The sequence below is a fragment of the Lathyrus oleraceus genome, chromosome 7, assembly GCF_024323335.1.
Source record: "Lathyrus oleraceus cultivar Zhongwan6 chromosome 7, CAAS_Psat_ZW6_1.0, whole genome shotgun sequence".
In the NCBI taxonomy this organism is placed as follows: Eukaryota; Viridiplantae; Streptophyta; class Magnoliopsida; order Fabales; family Fabaceae; genus Lathyrus; species Lathyrus oleraceus.
In genome coordinates this window covers 543,062,807-543,084,023 of record NC_066585.1, presented here as the reverse complement: position 1 = coordinate 543,084,023, position 21,217 = coordinate 543,062,807, and positions in this window count along the sequence as shown.

Genomic DNA, 21,217 nt, shown 5'->3' with positions numbered 1-21,217 from the left:
AAAAGAAGTTCACCCACAGGGATTTGCCCTCGCATAAAACGTAAGCTGCACACTAAACCAAACAAATTACAAGCACAAGTCAAAAATTCACAAGCTAAAACTTAAACAACCATTGCGATGCTCGCAATATCAATTTACAATCCCCGGCAACGGCGCCATTTTGTTGGGACAGTTTTTAAGTGTCGGGTTTTTGTTATCGTATCCACAGAGATTGTAAGATATCACTGCTGTTCGATGGTTGTTTTAATCTTAACTTAATGTAACACTAGGGTTTTGGTTTTAATCAAGTTATCTTGCATACAAAGTAATTAATTGCGGAAAAAGTTATGTTTTGATTAATATGAGAAATATTGTCAAAGTTAGGTTTCAATGACTACATTGCTTTGCATGTATTTGCTCGGTCAACAATCTTATAAACTCCTTTAGATGATAAATTATTTCACAAGGTCCTCTCAATGCGTTTCTCTCGAACACCCATTGTGAGTTTTGCCATTTTGATCCATTGTTTCTCTCGAACACAATCTATCAAAATGACAACTTTTTGGTTCAACCTTATGGTGAACAAAATCATTCGTTACTATCTCTAGCTAACAAACAAGTTTGGATGAAAACCTAGGTCAAGAATCGGTAAACATCTCTCGATCAAATACCAACACAAAGGGTTTTAAATAGAAACAAAGTTTTCATCATATATTTACCGTTAAAGAGTTTACATATGAGGATCCTTACATTTACACACAAAGCTAGCAATCACCTACATCTAACCTTGACAAATGGAAGACTTAGCTACTCATTTTCATGGTAGCTTGGTCGGCAAGTAAGGAAAGAGGGTTGATCAACATCCAAGTCGAATAATCGAGGTTGGATGGGAATCCACCTTCTTTTTGTGGAAGATGGTTGCTAGATGAAGAGAAATGAAATTAGGGCATAAAAGCTCCCCCAAAACAATGCTGTAAAATATCTAGCAGAAAGTACAAAAGTTGGAAAAGTTGGTAAAAATGAGGTACAATGTGATATGGTGCCCAAAAGTGGCACCTGCTACTTATAGACAAGTGCAGAACTGTCATGTTCGCTAGGCGAGCAGAATGGCTCGCCTAGCGAAGGTCAAATATGAGCACAAAAAGCCCCTGCGCCCAGAGCAAACAGGGCCTGCTGAACTGTCATGTTCGCCTAGCGAAGGGCACGCTTCAACCTTCGCCCCAGCGAGGTTGAGAGGTTTAGCTACTGTAATGCTCGCTGGGGACACGCTAGAGCCTCGCCTAGCGAGTGAGTGCTGGCTGCGTTTTTCACCAAAACAGACTGAACTCGCTACCACCTCGCCTTCAACTCGCCTAGCGAATTAATTTGCTAATTTACTGGAGCTGTTCGCCAGGAACTCGCCTAGCGAACCAATTGCCTCGCCACAGACTCGCCTAGCGAGCAGGCAGACGAAATGCTTGTTTGCTTTGGTTCCTTTGCCAATTTTGTTGTGTCTTCATTATCAATTAATTCATGCCTTTCCTGCACAATAACACACACATCAAAGGCACCAAGCTTGTTTATCAATGTAATGCATTCCATGTAAAACAAATGTGGTTTTGACAATTTTAGCAAGGAAAAAGAGTGAAAGATGCCCACATATGATAGCTCAAATAAGCACTTTTGGGCATCTAACACATCTACAATAAACTTCATATTCCATTGTGTTTATGTTTATGGTGTTGATGTTATTGTGTTGATGATGTCATTGTTGTTAATGTTGCCATTGTTGTTGATGTCATTGTGTTGATAATGCCATTGTTGTTGATGATGCCATTATACATTAATGATGTCTGTCATACCCCAAAATTTGCCCGTTGATATTACAAGGCATCTTTCGAGGCATTCCGACTTGTTTTGCAAGGCACCGACTCTAAAGGAACGAAAGCCCAGCTCACAACAGGCCCAATCCAAAAATGGCCCAAAATAGCTTGCTCGCTAGGCGAGCAACTACTTCGCCTAGCGAACACTTCGTCATGACACTCGCCCAGCGAAGCATCAGATCCAGAAAAAAGCCCAGAATGGCTTGCTCGCTAGGCGAGCAATTCCTTCGCCTAGCGAAGCTTGCGAAAATCTGAAGTTTTGGACCTCATTTTAAGCCCATTAGGTCACCACCACTACTACTATAAATACCAGCTCCTCAGCCACGAAAAAGGACAAACACACACACAAACCAAGACGGACGGAAAAGGACGGAAACCCTGACACAGAAACCCTGCTGATCCAGAGAATTCGGAGGACGGAAACCCTGAAGGCCGCTCACCCGCCTCGAAGCTACCACCGCCCAGCTCAATCCGATACCTAGAGTGATCAGTCCCGTTCAACATAGCACTTGCAAACAGGTTTGCGTATTATCACTGTTATATGCTTCCAATTGATAATCGGTACATACATAATGCATCATGATTAAATTTTGATATGTAATCTGATTTCACATGCAAATTCAAGTATGCTTAAACATCATGAATGCTATCCATGTTGTGCCTGTAGCTCAATGTCATAAAATTCAAGGTTCCGGAGACGGTACGGTTGCCAAATTCAAAATCCGTGGCCGCTCGCTAGCACATCGCTAAGCGAGCCTGTAGCGAATATTCGCTAAGCCTTCGCTAGGCGAAGCAGAGGCGAACGTACCAGTAGCTGTTCTTGTGTTTCGTTTTATGCTTGTCTTATTGTAATCATGCATTGTTTGGCCTTATGATTATTGTGTTCATTCTGTAGTGCAATTTTCAATTGCACTTTAACTTGGTATTCTCACCCGTGTGTTTAAATTGTGTTAAAGCTTGCATATTCCCGAAGAAACGGCCGGCTAGGTACTCCACTTTATGTGTGGGAGACCTTCATGGAGATGGATTCTAAATTACTTCACTTTAATGTGAAGATTCATATTGATTGCCTAATTAATTTTAATGTATTAATTCTTAATGTATTGATTTTAATGTATTGATTTTAATGCGGAATCATCCTAATCACTTAATTAACTTTAAAATATGGACTTTAAATAAATGATATCGGACCTCTCTTTATTACCCCACGATTACGGTATTACGGTCATGTCCCGCGAATGTGGGGATACCCTTAGCAAAGACCCTTCGGTTAAATCATCATGGTCCCTCGGATGTTGCCTTCGAAAATACGATTTTATCCCTCGATGACCCTTCGGTGTAGCCTACGGTTAAATGATGATAGTCCCTTCGAATGCTAAGGTATCCTCACAACTGTTGCCTTCAATGACCAATCGATGACCCGACGATGACCCTTTAACATCCCAAGGGTAAAACTACTTACTTCCCAATAGCAAGGACAGTTTTACCCTCACAAGGATAGGAAATGACGAGAAAGACCTCGGACAGGTATAACCCTTAATTGCTCATTCATAACCAAAAAAAATATACTATTCACACCTCACACATCTCAAACATCCTTTTTAGAAAATCACCACTTAGCATACATCCGTACTAGGATCATTGCCGAGTTATATTTTTCTAAATTAAACGAGATAACCACTTTGTATACATTCATGCAAGAATCATTACAAAGTTAAATTCTCCTTTTCAAAACATTTCCTACACATTTCTCAACCACCTTTTTCAAAATAGAAAACATAAATGATTGAGCAATTAAGAGCCCATGGATAACCATGGATACAAAGGGTGCTAACACCTTCCCTTTGTATAACGTACCTCCCGAACCTAAGAATCTAAATTAAGGTCTTTCCTGTTCTTTTCCACCTTTCCTTATGGGATAAAAGAAAAGTCGGTGGCGACTCTTGCTAACCGCGACATTGCGATTAAAAAACAAAAAAAGTCCAGTTCACCGTATGACAGAACTGGCGACTCTGCTGGGGAACTACAAAGAGAGGTCCATCTTAATAATAAAAAAAAATCATTTATGTTTTCCTAATTGTTTCTTCTTTTAAGGGAATTGTTGAGTGAAAGATCCTACACCCGGATCTAGTGTACCTTAGGTAAGTAGCAATAGATCATCGCGACTATCCGGCGTATACTGGAATGGATAAAATGATAGCTACGGTTAATGTGACACTTTGGATGTCCTGATGTTCCTCATGTTCGCTTGAGGAAAAATTTGGCATTCGCGTGGTGTCATCAAAGCATTAACCAGACCTTTAGAACCCTAATTGACTCATCCTAGCCATTAGAAAGTAGTGAGATAACCGGCTTCGGTTCCGACTGGGGTTGGTTGATACTCGATACTACACTCTTTGAGATTGGACTTTAGGGAAGCTTCGGTCAACCACTTGGCGTTGCACTGAAGTGGACCTAAAGAAAGGTCGATGATCTGAGATCCTTCTAGAACCCGGTCACTATTCTAGGACAGGTTGAACCAACCAAACTTCAGTGGGGAGGGTATTTACCTATGGAACTCATGCAAGCCTTAAAACCTAGGATTGATTGTTGTGTGACATGTCTCTGCTTGCATAACATCATAACATCATAACATCATAACATCATGACATCATGACATCATAACATCATGGCATTATACTAACCATTTCAAGGACTTAGGAATTTAGCTTTGCTCTGTTAAACAGGTTATGGCTTCCAGGAAGACTATCCGGATCAATCTTGTAACGACCTCTCCTCAACTCAAGGATTTGGTGTCAGAACTCCCCGATCATGCTCAGTTCAACAAGAAACATGGTCATCTTCTCAACTTAGTTACCACTGGTTTCAAAGAAGATATGATGAGAGTCCTATTCCAGTTCTTCGATCCTAAACATCATTGCTTCACTTTCCCAGATTACCAGTTGGTACCCACATTGGAAGAGTTTTCCAAGCTGCTTGGGATACCTATCCTTGATCAAATACCTTTCAGTGGTCTGGAAAAGATGCCAAAATCTGAAGAAGTTGCCGCAGCTTTACACATGACAAAGTCTGACATTGAGACCAATTGGGTAACGAGGAGTGGAATGAAAGGTTTACTTGCCAAATTTCTGATAAGTAAGGCCCGAGGATTCCTAAAAGTTATGAAGGTCCATGCTTTTGAAGACGTTCTAGCATTGCTAATCTATGGTTTGGTGCTATTCCCTAGTCCGGACCAATTCATAGACGTGAATGCTATTAAGATATTCCTCACTCACAACCCTGTGCCTACCTTGCTTGGAGATGTCTTGCATTCCCTTCACACTCGTACTATGAAGAGGCAAGGGACTCTCATGTGCTGCGTACCTTTGTAGTCTAGGTGGTTTATTTCGCACCTCCCTCAATCAGTCTTGAAGAATGATCAAAATATGAAATGGTCTCAAAGGATAATGGCACTCTCCCATTCAGACATTCGGTGGTGTTCTAACCTCAGAGAAAATGTTATCATCATCGACAGATGTGGAGAATTCCCTAATGTACCACTCATGGGGATAAGAGGAGGTATTACTTATAATCCTGCCTTAGCCTTACGTCAGTTTGGGTATGCTCGAAGGGATAGTCCACATGAAATGATTATTCAAGGTACAGTGTTTGACTATGACAATGACTCTCGAGGTCTCCGCCAAAGGTTTGTACGAGCTTGGGGCATGGTGAAAAGAAGCACTTTAGGAAAGAAAAATTCTATTCCTATGGAGCCTTATCTCAGATGGGTACGCGCCAGAGCTCGCGAACTTGTCATGCCATATCTTGCAGTCGGACTGTTGATTGTTGAATCAGAGGTCGAAGGAGGCACTTCCCAGATCATTTCTTACCCAGATATGCCTACTGATGTTGAGGAATTGAAAAGATCCTGGACCCAGTTGAGAGAGGAGAGAGATACTTTCGAAGCTCAGTTCAATGCAGAAAGGAAGAAAGTACTAGAGCTCGCCAGCCAGCTTAATGAGGAACGAAGACTCAATGCATATCTTCGCCCAAAAAGAAGTCGCCCCTGGGAGACTTGAGCTTTCATTATTATTCCTTTTGTAATGAACATTGGTCAAAGAAATTAGCAATAAACATTTCTCTCTTGTTGGTGATTTACGCAAAGTTAAATTCCAAAAGTCCTTGAAAACATTTCATACATTGCATAGCATAACATAACACTGCATAACAGGTATTCTACAAGTTCAATGTTCTCACGGTCTTCCTTACAAACAGAAAAATGGATCTCGAACAAACTGTCAAAGATCTCCAGAATCAGAATGCTCAATTCAAGGAGATGATGCTAAGCTTATCCAAGGGGCAGGAGGAACTGAAGGCTCTTTTGGTCGAAAAGAAGAAAGACAAGAAAGCTGTGAGTTTCATTAACCCGGGAAGAAGGCGTAAAGGACAGGCTACGGGAATCAAATTTGGAATCCCGAATGGTCCAGAGGAGGGGGCGGAGAATGACTCAGAGGAAGAGAATGCTGATTTCTCCAACCCTGAGGATGAAGATGAGAACTATGAAAATGAACAGTACTCTCCAAGAGATGATAAGTACAAATTGCTGGAAGAACGCATGCTAGCCATGGAGGGTCAGAAGGCGCCTGGTCTGGATTTCGAAAGTTTGGGTCTGGTCTCCGATGTGACCATTCCTCGCAAATTCAAAATCCCCACTTTCACTAAGTACGATGGTGCGTCTTGTCCTCAGATGCATCTAAGGGCTTATGTGAGAAAGATCCAGCCGCATACCACTGATAAGAAACTATGGATCCATTTCTTCCAAGAAAGTCTGTCTGGCACTCAGTTGGAATGGTATTATCAGCTCGAGAGCTCTGACATCCGCACCTGGACTGATTTAGCAACAGCTTTCTATAAGCAGTACCAGTACAATTCTGAATTAGCACCTACTCGGCTACAGTTGCAGAATATGGCCATGGGATCTAAAGAAAGCTTCAAAGAGTATGCTCAGAAATGGAGAGATTTGGCCGGCAGGGTCAAACCCCCTATGACTGACCGAGAATTAGTAAACCTGTTCATGGGTACCCTGACTGGCCCATTCTACAGCCATCTACTGGGGAGTTCTTCATCAGGTTTCACTGAACTTATACTGACAGGTGAACGGGTGGAGAGCGGCCTTCGAAGTGGAAAGATACAGGCAGCTACCTCTACAAGCATCAAAAAGTCCTACCAGGGGAAGAATGAATCGAATGCTGTGTATGGCCAAAAGAATCATAATAAGAAAAATGGTGACCATGCCATTGGAGCAGTGACGATCGCAGCCCCGCCAGCTCAAAACTTCCAGCAAAGACAAGACAGACCAAGAAGGCAGTTTACCAAGCTCAATATGACTTTAGCACAAGCACTGCAAAGTATGCTAAAGGTAAACTTAATCACTCTCAGAGGTCCTCCTACAAATGTCAACACTGCTTCGCCTCGTTATAATCCCAATGCCAGGTGTGCATATCACTCCGATAGCCCCGGGCACGATACAAACGATTGTTGGCTGTTAAAGAATAAAATTCAGGACATGATCGACGCTGGGGAAATTGAGTTCGAGCCTCCGGAGACTCCTAATGTCATCACTGCTCCTATGCCTAATCATGACAAGGCTGTTAATGCTCTCGATGACGATTCTCTCATCACTACTGTAGCGGACTTAACATCTCCTCTCCCGATCATGAAGAGGAATTTATTGCAAGCTGGTTTATTTCCAGGTTGTACTGAAGATTGCAATCTCTGCCTACTCTGGCCCGAGGACTGTTTGAAATTGAAGAATGGTGTTCAACAGATGATGGACGATCGTACAATTCTCTTTGAAAGGGTTTCTAAGACGGAAAACCCTATTGAAAAAGTATCTGTGATTGCAAGGTCCAAAGTTCCAGTGAAGATTACTGCTCCCAGAGTACCTGTGAAGATTATCGCTGAGCCCAAGGTAGCCCCCCTGATCATTACTGCACCTGGCCCAGTACCGTATTCTTCAAGCAAAGCCATTCCGTGGAATTATGGAGGTGATGTTTATATCCATGGCGTAAAGCAAGTTGGTAATTTTGCTAATCCTAATGATATTGTTGGGACTAGTAAAGTTACTCGAAGCGGAAGGATCTTCTCTCCAGAAATCTCACCTCCGGTTCCCGAAAACCGAGGAAAGGAACCAGTCAACCCTTCTCAGTCAGAGATACCGATCGAAGATACTACTGAAGACGTTGCCAAACGAGAAATGGAAGAAGTGCTGAAAATCATTCGCAAGAGTGATTTTGATGTGGTAGAGCAGTTGGGGCATACCCCGTCCAAGATCTCGATGTTGTCCTTGTTGTTATCTTCTGAATCTCATGCCAATGCCTTGATAAAATTCCTGAAGACTGCCCATGTACCTCAGGAGACCTCCGTCGATCAGTTCGAAAACTATGTTGCTAACCTGACTGTTGACGATGGCTTAGGTTTTTCCAATGCTGACCTGACACCAGCAGGAAAGAACCACAATAAAGCCCTGCATATCTCCATTGAGTGTAAAGAGATCACCCTGTCACATGTGTTGATCGATAATGGCTCTTCTTTGAATGTGCTACCGAAAGCCGTGCTCGATAAACTTGACTGTAAAAGCCTTGAACTGAAACCTAGTGACATTGTGGTGCGTGCTTACGATGGTGCGAAGAGTGTTGTCCATGGTGAAGTGGTTCTCCCTATCAAGATAGGACCTCAAGTCTTCAACACTACCTTTCATGTAATGAACATTCGCCCCGCCTATTCCTGCTTGCTGGGTCGCCCTTGGATTCATGGGGCAGGCGTTGTAGCTTCATCTCTCCATCAAAAGCTGAGATATCCAATGGAGGGTAAGATTGTCACTGTGTGTGGGGAAGAGGAGTATATCATCAGTAGTGTGCATACTTTCAGATACGTTGAGATGGATGGTGAATTCTTCGAGACTCCGTCTCAGTCATTTGAAGTGGTTCCTCCGCCCAGTCCTGTCCTTAAGCCAACTCCCCTTGTTCCCGAGGTTATCCGAGCTCCTCCTGCTATGGTTTCCCTGAAGGACGCTGTTAGATGCCCAAAAGTGCTTATTTGAGCTATCATATGTGGGCATCTTTCACTCTTTTTCCTTGCTAAAATTGTCAAAACCACATTTGTTTTACATGGAATGCATTACATTGATAAACAAGCTTGGTGCCTTTGATGTGTGTGTTATTGTGCAGGAAAGGCATGAATTAATTGATAATGAAGACACAACAAAATTGGCAAAGGAACCAAAGCAAACAAGCATTTCGTCTGCCTGCTCGCTAGGCGAGTCTGTGGCGAGGCAATTGGTTCGCTAGGCGAGTTCCTGGCGAACAGCTCCAGTAAATTAGCAAATTAATTCGCTAGGCGAGTTGAAGGCGAGGTGGTAGCGAGTTCAGTCTGTTTTGGTGAAAAACGCAGCCAGCACTCACTCGCTAGGCGAGGCTCTAGCGAGTCCCCAGCGAGCATTACAGTAGCTAAACCTCTCAACCTCGCTGGGGCGAAGGTTGAAGCGTGCCCTTCGCTAGGCGAAGGTATGTTCGCTAGGCGAACATGACAGTTCAGCAGGCCCTGTTTGCTCTGGGCGCAGGGGCTTTTTGTGCTCATATTTGACCTTCGCTAGGCGAGCCATTCTGCTCGCCTAGCGAACATGACAGTTCTGCACTTGTCTATAAGTAGCAGGTGCCACTTTTGGGCACCATATCACATTGTACCTCATTTTTACCAACTTTTCCAACTTTTGTACTTTCTGCTAGATATTTTACAGCATTGTTTTGGGGGAGCTTTTATGCCCTAATTTCATTTCTCTTCATCTAGCAACCATCTTCCACAAAAAGAAGGTGGATTCCCATCCAACCTCGATTATTCGACTTGGATGTTGATCAACCCTCTTTCCTTACTTGCCGACCAAGCTACCATGAAAATGAGTAGTTAAGTCTTCCATTTGTCAAGGTTAGATGTAGGTGATTGCTAGCTTTGTGTGTAAATGTAAGGATCCTCATATGTAAACTCTTTAACGGTAAATATATGATGAAAACTTTGTTTCTATTTAAAACCCTTTGTGTTGGTATTTGATCGAGAGATGTTTACCGATTCTTGACCTAGGTTTTCATCCAAACTTGTTTGTTAGCTAGAGATAGTAACGAATGATTTTGTTCACCATAAGGTTGAACCAAAAAGTTGTCATTTTGATAGATTGTGTTCGAGAGAAACAATGGATCAAAATGGCAAAACTCACAATGGGTGTTCGAGAGAAACGCATTGAGAGGACCTTGTGAAATAATTTATCATCTAAAGGAGTTTATAAGATTGTTGACCGAGCAAATACATGCAAAGCAATGTAGTCATTGAAACCTAACTTTGACAATATTTCTCATATTAATCAAAACATAACTTTTTCCGCAATTAATTACTTTGTATGCAAGATAACTTGATTAAAACCAAAACCCTAGTGTTACATTAAGTTAAGATTAAAACAACCATCGAACAGCAGTGATATCTTACAATCTCTGTGGATACGATAACAAAAACCCGACACTTAAAAACTGTCCCAACAGACGCTCAAGCTGTGGTTGAAGATGGTAGCTGTACTGACTGGGGTCAACTGATCAACATACCCTACATGTCTGATAAATCTGGTCTGGGATTTAGCTCTGAAAAGATGGTCAAAGATCAAATCAATGCTGTAGAAGATGCTGATAGTGATCGCGATCTGGATAGCTGGATTTACCCAACAATTGGTGACGGACTCAATAATTGGAAGGCTGAAGACACTATCCCGATCTCCTTTAGTCAGGAGTAATTGTTATTGTCCATTTAGTATTGCAAATTTTTAATTTTTCAACTGAACTTCTTAAAGCATTGTGTCTATGCCCGGGGCACAATAGCTAATTTGTTAAGGGTTTTGTCATTTCATAAGCATATTCATATTCAATAAATCAATGGACTTTGTTGCATTCAAATGTTGCGCTCTTTATCTTTCCTATCGTCTTCCAAACAAGCTATGCTTTCTTACACACACTCACGTAACAAATTGCAGATCCATATCCACTCTGGATCCTATTGATAATAATTCCGCTACTGTTCATTATGACTTTGAGAATCCGATCTACCAAGCCGAAGATGGAAGTGAGGAAGATTGTGAAGTACCTGGAGAGCTTGCCAGACTGTTACTGCAAGAGGAAAGGTCTATACAGCCGCATGAAGAGTCATTCGAAACCGTAAATCTAGGTACTGAAGTGGACAGAAAAGAAGTCAAAATAGGAGCAGGATTGAAAAACATTGTCAAAGAAAGATTGATTCGGATGTTACATGATTATGTAGAGGTTTTCGCTTGGTCTTACGAAGACATGCCAGGATTGGATACTGACATAGTAGTGCATCGTCTGCCCATGAAGGAAGACTGTCGTCCCGTCAAGCAGAAGGTTCGCCGCATGCGTCCTGAAATGTCGGAGAAAATCAAAGCCGAGGTTATGAAACAATTCAATGCCGGTTTCCTAGCCGTTACTTCTTATCCTCAATGGGTTGCTAATGTGGTGCCAGTGCCAAAGAAGGATGGTAAGGTGCGAATGTGCGTAGATTACAGAGATTTGAATAAAGCAAGTCCCAAAGACGACTTTCCACTCCCACACATTGATGTTCTGGTAGATAACACCGCTCAACACAAAGTATTCTCATTCATGGATGGATTCTCGGGTTATAATCAGATTAAGATGGCACCTGAGGACATGGAGAAAACTACATTTGTGACGCAATGGGGCACTTTCTGTTACAAAGTAATGCATTCGATTTAAAGAACGCCGGGGCAACGTACCAGCGTGCTATGGTGGTTTTGTTCCATGATATGATTTATCATGAGATAGAAGTATATGTGGATGACATGATAGCTAGATCTCATACTGAAGAAGAACATCTCGATCATTTATACAAACTGTTCGAGAGGTTGAAGAAGTACAAGTTGAGATTGAATCCGAGCAAATGCACCTTTGGAGTAAGATCCGGTAAACTCTTGGGCTTTATTGTCAGTGGTAACGGAATTGAGGTTGACCCGGCTAAAGTGAGAGCTATTCAAGAAATGCCAGTTCCCCGTACGGAGAAACAAGTCAGAGGTTTCTTGGGACGCTTGAACTACATTGCCCGATTTATCTCCCATTTGACCGCTACCTGCAAACCCATCTTCAAATTACTGAGGAAGAATCAAGAGATGATATGGAATGACGAATGCCAAGAAGCTTTTGACAAAATCAAGAAATATCTCCAAGAACCTCCAATTCTGATACCACCAGTTGAAGGAAGACCTCTGATCATGTATTTGACCGTGTTAGAAAGTTCAATGGGGTGCGTGTTAGGGCAACATGACGAGTCTGGTCGAAAAGAGCATGCCATATACTACCTGAGCAAAAAGTTCACCGACTGTGAAACAAGATACTCACTGCTCGAGAGAACTTGCTGTGCTTTGGCCTGGGCTGCTCGCCGACTAAGACAGTATATGTTGAATCATACCACTTTGTTGATTTCTAGGATGGATCCCATCAAATACATGTTTGAGAAGCCTGCCCTCTCCGGAAGAATAGCGAGATGGCAGATGATCTTAACAGAGTACGACATCCAGTATACTACCCAGAAAGCCATCAAAGGAAGCGTGCTCGCTGATCATCTGGCTTATCAAGCGGTGGACGATTATCAATCTATGAATTTTGAGTTCCCAGATGAGGATGTCATGCTTGTTACTGATGATGAAAAACCCAAACCAGATGAAAAACCCGAATCGGGATCCCGATGGACTATGGTCTTTGATGGGTCTTCTAATGCATTGGGCCATGGTGTTGGGGTTGTAATCATTTCTCCCGGAGGTTACCACACACCTTTCACTGCCAGACTGTGTTTTCATTGCACCAATAATATGGCTGAGTATGAAGCATGTATTTTGGGACTCAAAGCTGCTATAGATTGGCGAATCAAGTTTTTGAGTGTGTACGGAGATTCGACTTTGGTAATCAGTCAGATCAAAGGATAATGGGATACTAAACATCCAAATCTCATCCCTTATCGAGAGCGGGTAATGACATTAATCCCATACTTTGAAGAGATTACATTTGAACATATTCCACGAGAGGAGAATCAGTTGGCAGACGCATTAGCTACCATGTCATCTATGTTCAGAGTCAGATGGGACGGTGAAGCTCCCAGGATCACTATTGAACGATTAGATGAACCAACACACTGTTATGAACTTCACACTGAAAGGGTACAGGGGAAACCTTGGTTCCACGACGTAAGAAGATATTTAGAAGCTCAGGAATACCCTGAAGGGGCATCCATCAATGACAGGAAATTCCTAAGGAAGTTCTCCGCTAAATTCTTTCTGAGTAATGGAGTGGTATACAAACGTAATCATGATTCGACTCTGCTTCGCTGTGTGGATAGAAGGGAAGCAGAAAGGATTATGGAAGACATGCATGACGGTATTTTTGGGACTCATTCTAGTGGACATACAATGGCCAAGAAGATTCTGAGATCAGGGTATTATTGGTCTACCATGGAAGCTGATTGCCACCATCACTCCAGAACCTGTCACAAGTGCCAGATCTATGCGGACAAAGTACATGTGCCTCCTGCTCCATTGAACGTGTTGACAGCACCTTGGCCCTTTGCAATGTGGGGCATCGATATGATTGGAGAGATTAAACCCACGGCTTCTAATGGACATCGCTTCATTCTCGTCGCTATTGATTACTTTACGAAGTGGGTAGAGGCAGCCTCATTCGCTTCTGTCACCAAGAATGTGGTGGCACGGTTCATCAAGAATAGCCTTATTTGTCGATACGGCATCCCTGAAAGAATTATCACTGACAATGGTACTAATTTGAACAACAAGATGATTACTGAACTCTGCACGCAGTTCAAAATTAAACACCATAACTCTTCTCCGTACCGGTCAAAGATGAATGGCGCCGTAGAGGCTGCTAATAAGAACATCAAGAAGATCATACAAAAGATGACAGTAACGTACAAAGACTGGCATGAGATGTTACCGTTTGCTCTCCACGGTTATCGCACTTCAGTACGCACTTCGACAGGGGCAACTCCATTCTCTTTAGTCTACGGAGTGGAAGCCGTCTTACCAGTGGAAGTTCAGATTCCATCTCTGAGGATCATGAGAGAGGCGGGTTTAGACGAGGACGAATGGATTCAGACTCGACTCGATCAGATCAATTTGATTGATGAAAAGAGACTTGCGGCTGTTTGTCATGAGCAGATATATCAGAAGCGCATGACCCAAGCATTTAACAAAAGAGTCAAGAGACAGGTGTATCAAATTGGCAACTTGGTGATCAAGCGTATCATTCTACCACAAGGGGATCCCAGAGGCAAATGGACTCCCACATACGAAGGGCCATTTGTGGTTAAGAAGGTATTCTCCGGTGGAGCCATGATACTTGCTACAATGGATGGCGAAGACTTCCTGCATCCTGTGAACGCGGACATAGTTAAAAAATACTACGCATAACAGAGACCCGCTAGGTCGATGTACCTAGGCAAAAGTAAGGGCATCCCGGCGAACCAAAAGGGTTCGGGCAAAAATTAGGGATAAATATATAAATGTACACCCGGAAAGTCGAAAACCTGAAAAGGCGGCTTGGGCAAAAATGGGTATCCTGGTGGACTGAAAGCCTGAAAAGGCGGTCCAGGCAAAAATTAGGGATTAAAGCGTATGACTATATCCCGTTCTCCGTCAACTTCAACCAAGTTCGAGGGACTGAACAAGCCAATCACTTCTATCCGACAGCGAGGGATGAGATGCTGGAAGACATAATGACAGTAGTGGAATTAAAATCAATAGGACTTTTTTCTGCATAGCTTTCTCTTTGTTTTCTTGACAATTTCCTCTTACTAGGATTTCTGTCTCCTTGTATCCAAATTGCCTGTTCACAGGCCCTCTTTCAAATGCAATTTTGCTTCCTTTTACTTTTCTGTTTTGTTTGCGTAAACGTCCATTGGTTTAATTTGAATTGATTTATGCCTTTGAATATGATCAATGTTTATCAAAATACATGCATAAAATAGCAATGACAATTACTACGAGACTTCAGGACCAAGGAGAAGGTCTAACCATGCTTTCCAATGAATCCGTTGCTAATTCGATTCCCCGGCAACGCCAATTATTCCCCAGAAGAGGTCGGCACCGCCATACCGAAAGGTCATCTCTTCCATCCCCAGCCAGGCTCTGTTGAGTGTTTCCATCGTCGGACAGAAATCAAGTATCCCCCAGCCGAGACAGGTCATCAATACCAATGTCTCCGACCAGCAGACTGAGATTTATCTCCCCAGTAGTGTCCCCTGGAAGAATGTTTCAGACGCCTAATGCATTCATTACATCATTTCACATCACATACCTATATACAATTTTCATTCCGCATCATATACATTACATCATTTCATATACATGCATACAATGCTCGCATTTATTCCAGACGCATAATTCACTCATCACATCATTTCACAGCACACGCATGCATACAACATTTGCATCTCATGCATCATGACATTGCATGAAACTAACTTTATTTTTCAGGCTAATTATCCTCCTGATCACATTCAAGGTTCAAATACAGCTCTCAGATATAATTCATCTGACGAACGTTCTGACATTCTCCCAATGGTGGCATCTCTAAGCCCACCTCAGATATTTGCTGCAAATACAACAAATATTATCAGATACAGCCTAACGTACGGTTCATTCTGATTCAGCCCAACATATGACTCTTTTAGCTCAGATACGATCTAACGTACGATCCATTCTGACTTTCAACGACTCCAATACGGTCTAACGTACGACCCATTTGGACCTTCAAATCCTCAGATGCTGCCTAGCGTGCGGTATATTCCGGGGTGTAGTCTAACGTACGACTACTTTCTTCTTCAGATACAACCTAACGTACGGTTCATTCTGCAACTCCAATACGGTCTAACGTACGACCCATTTGGATACTCAAATCCTCAGATACAGCCTAACGTACGGCTCATTCGCCAACTCCAATACGGTCTAGCGTACGACCCATTTGGACTTTCAACTCAGATACGATCTAACGTATGATCCATTCTGATCTTCAACAACTCAGATACGATCTAGCGTACGATCCATTCTGACCTTCAACAACTCAAGTACGGTCTAATGTACGACCAAGTTAGACCTTCATCTTCTCAGATGCTACCTTCGGACAGGTACATTTCTGAATGGTAGTCTAGTATACGACTACTCCCTTTAAAGCAGATTCAGCCTAACGGACGGCTCATTCTGTTACTCAGATGCTACCTTCGGACAGGTACATTTCTGAATGGTAGTCTAGTATACGACTACTCCCTTTTCAGCAGATTCAGCCTAACGGACGACTCATTCTGCAACTCAGAGACGATCTAGCGTACGATCCATTCTGATCTTTCATCCCCATCAAAGTCATCCGCCTAACGAACAGCTCACTCTGGTACTCAGATATGATCTAGCGTATGATCCATTCTGATCCCTTATCCCCAGCAGTATATAGCATACTCTGACTCCCCAGCGAAGTCAACAGCATGATGGATGATTCACTATACGGTCTAGCGTACGACCCGATATGACATCCATGTCTTCAGACATCGTCTAACGTACGACGCAATCGGAAGCTCGTCATCAAACTTCCTGGATGGCATCTCTAAGCCCATCTCCATCAAGACTAGCTCCTGATTGACAAGCACAAATTTTTGGGGCATTCTAGTGTTCAATAATCTTTCACCTCCAGACCACGAACGGCACATACCATTCTACTCTCTCGGTTCAAGAATATTGAACAGGGGCAGCTGTCATACCCCAAAATTTGCCCGTTGATATTACAAGGCATCTTTCGAGGCATTCTGACTTGTTTTGCAAGGCACCGACTCTAAAGGAACGAAAGCCCAGCTCACAACAGGCCCAATCCAAAAATGGCCCAAAATAGCTTGCTCGCTAGGCGAGCAACTACTTCGCCTAGCGAACACTTCGTCATGACACTCGCCCAGCGAAGCATCAGATCCAGAAAAAATCCCAGAATGGCTTGCTCGCTAGGCGAGCAATTCCTTCGCCTAGCGAAGCTTGCGAAAATCTGAAGTTTTGGACCTCATTTTAAGCCCATTAGGTCACCACCACTACTACTATAAATACCAGCTCCTCAGCCACGAAAAAGGACAAACACACACACAGACCAAGACGGACGGAAAAGGACGGAAACCCTGACACAGAAACCCTGCTGATCCAGAGAATTCGGAGGACGGAAACCCTGAAGGCCGCTCACCCGCCTCGAAGCTACCACCGCCCAGCTCAATCCGATACCTAGAGTGATCAGTCCCGTTCAACATAGCACTTGCAAACAGGTTTGCGTATTATCACTGTTATATGCTTCCAATTGATAATCGGTACATACATAATGCATCATGATTAAATTTTGATATGTAATCTGATTTCACATGCAAATTCAAGTATGCTTAAACATCATGAATGCTATCCATGTTGTGCCTGTAGCTCAATGTCATAAAATTCAAGGTTCCGGGGACGGTACGGTTGCCAAATTCAAAATCCGTGGCCGCTCGCTAGCACATCGCTAAGCGAGCCTGTAGCGAATATTCGCTAAGCCTTCGCTAGGCGAAGCAGAGGCGAACGTACCAGTAGCTGTTCTTATGTTTCGTTTTATGCTTGTCTTATTGTAATCATGCATTGTTTGGCCTTATGATTATTGTGTTCATTCTGTAGTGCAATTTTCAATTGCACTTTAACTTGGTATTCTCACCCGTGTGTTTAAATTGTGTTAAAGCTTGCATATTCCCGAAGAAACGGCCGGCTAGGTACTCCACTTTATGTGTGGGATACCTTCATGGAGATGGATTCTAAATTACTTCACTTTAATGTGAAGATTCATATTGATTGCCTAATTAATTTTAATGTATTAATTCTTAATGTATTGATTTTAATGTATTGATTTTAATGCGGAATCATCCTAATCACCTAATTAACTTTAAAATATGGACTTTAAATAAATGATATCGGACCTCTCTTTATTACCCCACGATTACGGTATTACGGTCATGTCCCGCGAATGTGGGGATACCCTTAGCAAAGACCCTTCGGTTAAATCATCATGGTCCCTCGGATGTTGCCTTCGAAAATACGATTTTATCCCTCGATGACCCTTCGGTGTAGCCTACGGTTAAATGATGATAGTCCCTTCGAATGCTAAGGTATCCTCACAACTGTTGCCTTCAATGACCAATCGATGACCCTACGATGACCCTTTAACATCCCAAGGGTAAAACTACTTACTTCCCAATAGCAAGGACAGTTTTACCCTCACAAGGATAGGAAATGACGAGAAAGACCTCGGACAGGTATAACCCTTAATTGCTCATTCATAACCAAAAAAATATACTATTCACACCTCACACATCTCAAACATCCTTTTTAGAAAATCACCACTTAGCATACATCCGTACTAGGATCATTGCCGAGTTATATTTTTCTAAATTAAACGAGATAACCACTTTGTATACATTCATGCAAGAATCATTACAAAGTTAAATTCTCCTTTTCAAAACATTTCCTACACATTTCTCAACCACCTTTTTCAAAATAGAAAACATAAATGATTGAGCAATTAAGAGCCCATGGATAACCATGGATACAAAGGGTGCTAACACCTTCCCTTTGTATAACGTACCTCCCGAACCTAAGAATCTAAATTAAGGTCTTTCCTGTTCTTTTCCACCTTTCCTTATGGGATAAAAGAAAAGTCGGTGGCGACTCTTGCTAACCGCGACATTGCGATTAAAAAACAAAAAAAAGTCCAGTTCACCGTATGACAATGTCATTGTGTTGTTGATGTGCCATTGTGTTGATAATGTCATTGTTATTGATGATGTCATTGTAGATTACTGATGTCACTGTGTTGATGATGTCATTGTTGTTTATGTATTTGTTATTGTTAATGTCATTGTGTTGATGATGCCATTGTTGTTGGTGATGTCATTGTTGTTCATATTCCATTGTGTTGATGATGTCATTGTTTTGATGATGACATTGTGTTGATGATGTTGTTTTTGCTTATATATTTGTTGTTATTGATACCATTGTGTTGATGATGCCACTATTGTTGAAGATATCATTGTTGTTGATGATACATTTGTTTTGATGTCATTATGTCGATGATTCCATTGTTATTTATATATTTGTTGTTGTTGATGTCATTGTGTTGTTGATGTCATTGTTGTTTATATATGTGTTGTTATTGATGTCATTGTGTTGATGATGCCATTGTTGTTTATGTATTTGTTGTTGTTAATTCCATTGTGTTTATATGTCATTGTTGTTGATGATGTCATTATTGTTGATATGTCATTATGTTGATGATGCCTTGTGTTGATGATGCCATTGTTGTTGTTGATGCCATTGTGTTGATGATTCCATTGTGTAATGATTCCATTGTGTTGATGATGCCATTATCGTTTATGTATTTGTTGATGTTGATGCCATTATGTTGATAATGTCATTATTGTTGATGATACATTTTTTGTTGATGCCTTTGTGTTGTTGATGTAATTCTATTGATGATGTCATTATTGTTTATGTATTTGTTGTTGTTGATACCATTGGGTTAATGATGTCATTGTTGTTGTTAGTGCCACTATGTTAATGATGTGTTTGTTGATGATGATGTCGTTGTTATTGATATGTCATTATGTTGATGAGATGCCATTGTTTTTGATGCTATTGTATGGCTGATGTTTGTGTTTGTGTCTTGATGTTGATTGTTTTATATCTTGATAAAGGGTCTCTTGTTCATCTTGTAGTGACAAAACTACTTATAAAAATGAAACTTTTACAAATGATTCTTAGTCTATAGGCGAAAAACAGAAGAAGAAAAAGGTGTTACAATGATGGCACAATTAGAAAAAGTCCACAAGTCGGGTGTTAAATATCCAATCGAATTTAGTGCCATTTAAACGATACTTGATGATCCTCATACTTCACTTTTTAAGAGTTATGTTACATTCCTTGGACATAGCAAAGTCAACATATTGATAAATGATTGAAAATATGTACCAGAAAAGGTAAAAGAGAGCATATGGGCAGACGTTAAGGTATTAATTTTAATTTTCATCGATTTGATATTACTTTATATAACCACTATACATACTTATTGATGTAACTTTGTAGTTGACATTTTAGTTTTCCATGATCCTAAGTTGAAAAAAAATGGATCACTTATGCTAGTACGTGTTGGAGGGGCTTTAAGTCACGACTCACACACGACTACATTAGGAAACCTAAGCCTAATCGTGCGCTTCCGTGGGTGAGATATAATTTTCTTGACAAGAAGGTTTGAAAAAAGTTTGTGAAGTCTCATAGTTTTGAGGACTTCCTAATTAGTACTAATTGTATTTTCTGATTATTTTATGTTTATGCTTTATAGATACAACCATGCAAGTTAATATTTTTACTATGTTTAAAATAGGTTAAAAGTGAAGCAAAACATTTGAACAAAACAAAAAATAAATACCCTCATAGATTATCTCGTGGGGGATACAGGAAATTTGAGAAAACAATGATTGCTGAAAAAATACAGCAACTAGGAGATGAGAACTTCACGAGTCGTTATCACAATCCATCTCCACCATGACGACATGAAAAGGGGAAGAGGGCTCGATAAAGACCATATGGAGACTACACTTCAGATGCCTCAAGATTAGTCGTTGTGAAAACTATAAGTTGGATTTGTTGTGCGTGTGTTATGTGTTATTTAAATTGCTTTGGTAATTAACAATGTATATTTTATCATGTTGTGTAGGATTCACTGGTTATGTCGGCCCATGAAAGTTCCTTTGTTCTTGAACCACGACATGATATGTTCGTATATGCAATCGGAATAAAAGAGCATGGTGGATGTGTTCATGGTGTTAGATATGGCATCTGCCTGAGAGTGTGGTTTGGTACATCTAGAAAAAGCTTCAGACAGGTGCAAAAAGAAACGATTGAAGAATTTCAGAGGAAGTTGGAGAGTCAAAATAAATATTTTTAAAACGCATTAGCAACGGAGTCGGAAAGTCGCAGGAAAGACATGGAAGAGTTATATGCGATATGTGAGAATATTGTGATATCTGAAATATATCATATTTTATGTTCATGTGTTTTTTACTCTTCCATTTGTTGATATCTGAAATATAGAGAATCAGTGGAACGGTCCCACATTGTACACATGAAGATGATGATGATCAATTTCCTAAAAGAAATGTTGTACGTGGTGTAAGCATAAAAAGAGGTTGTCCAGCCGCCTCTATCGATAATGAGATCTATAACGAGT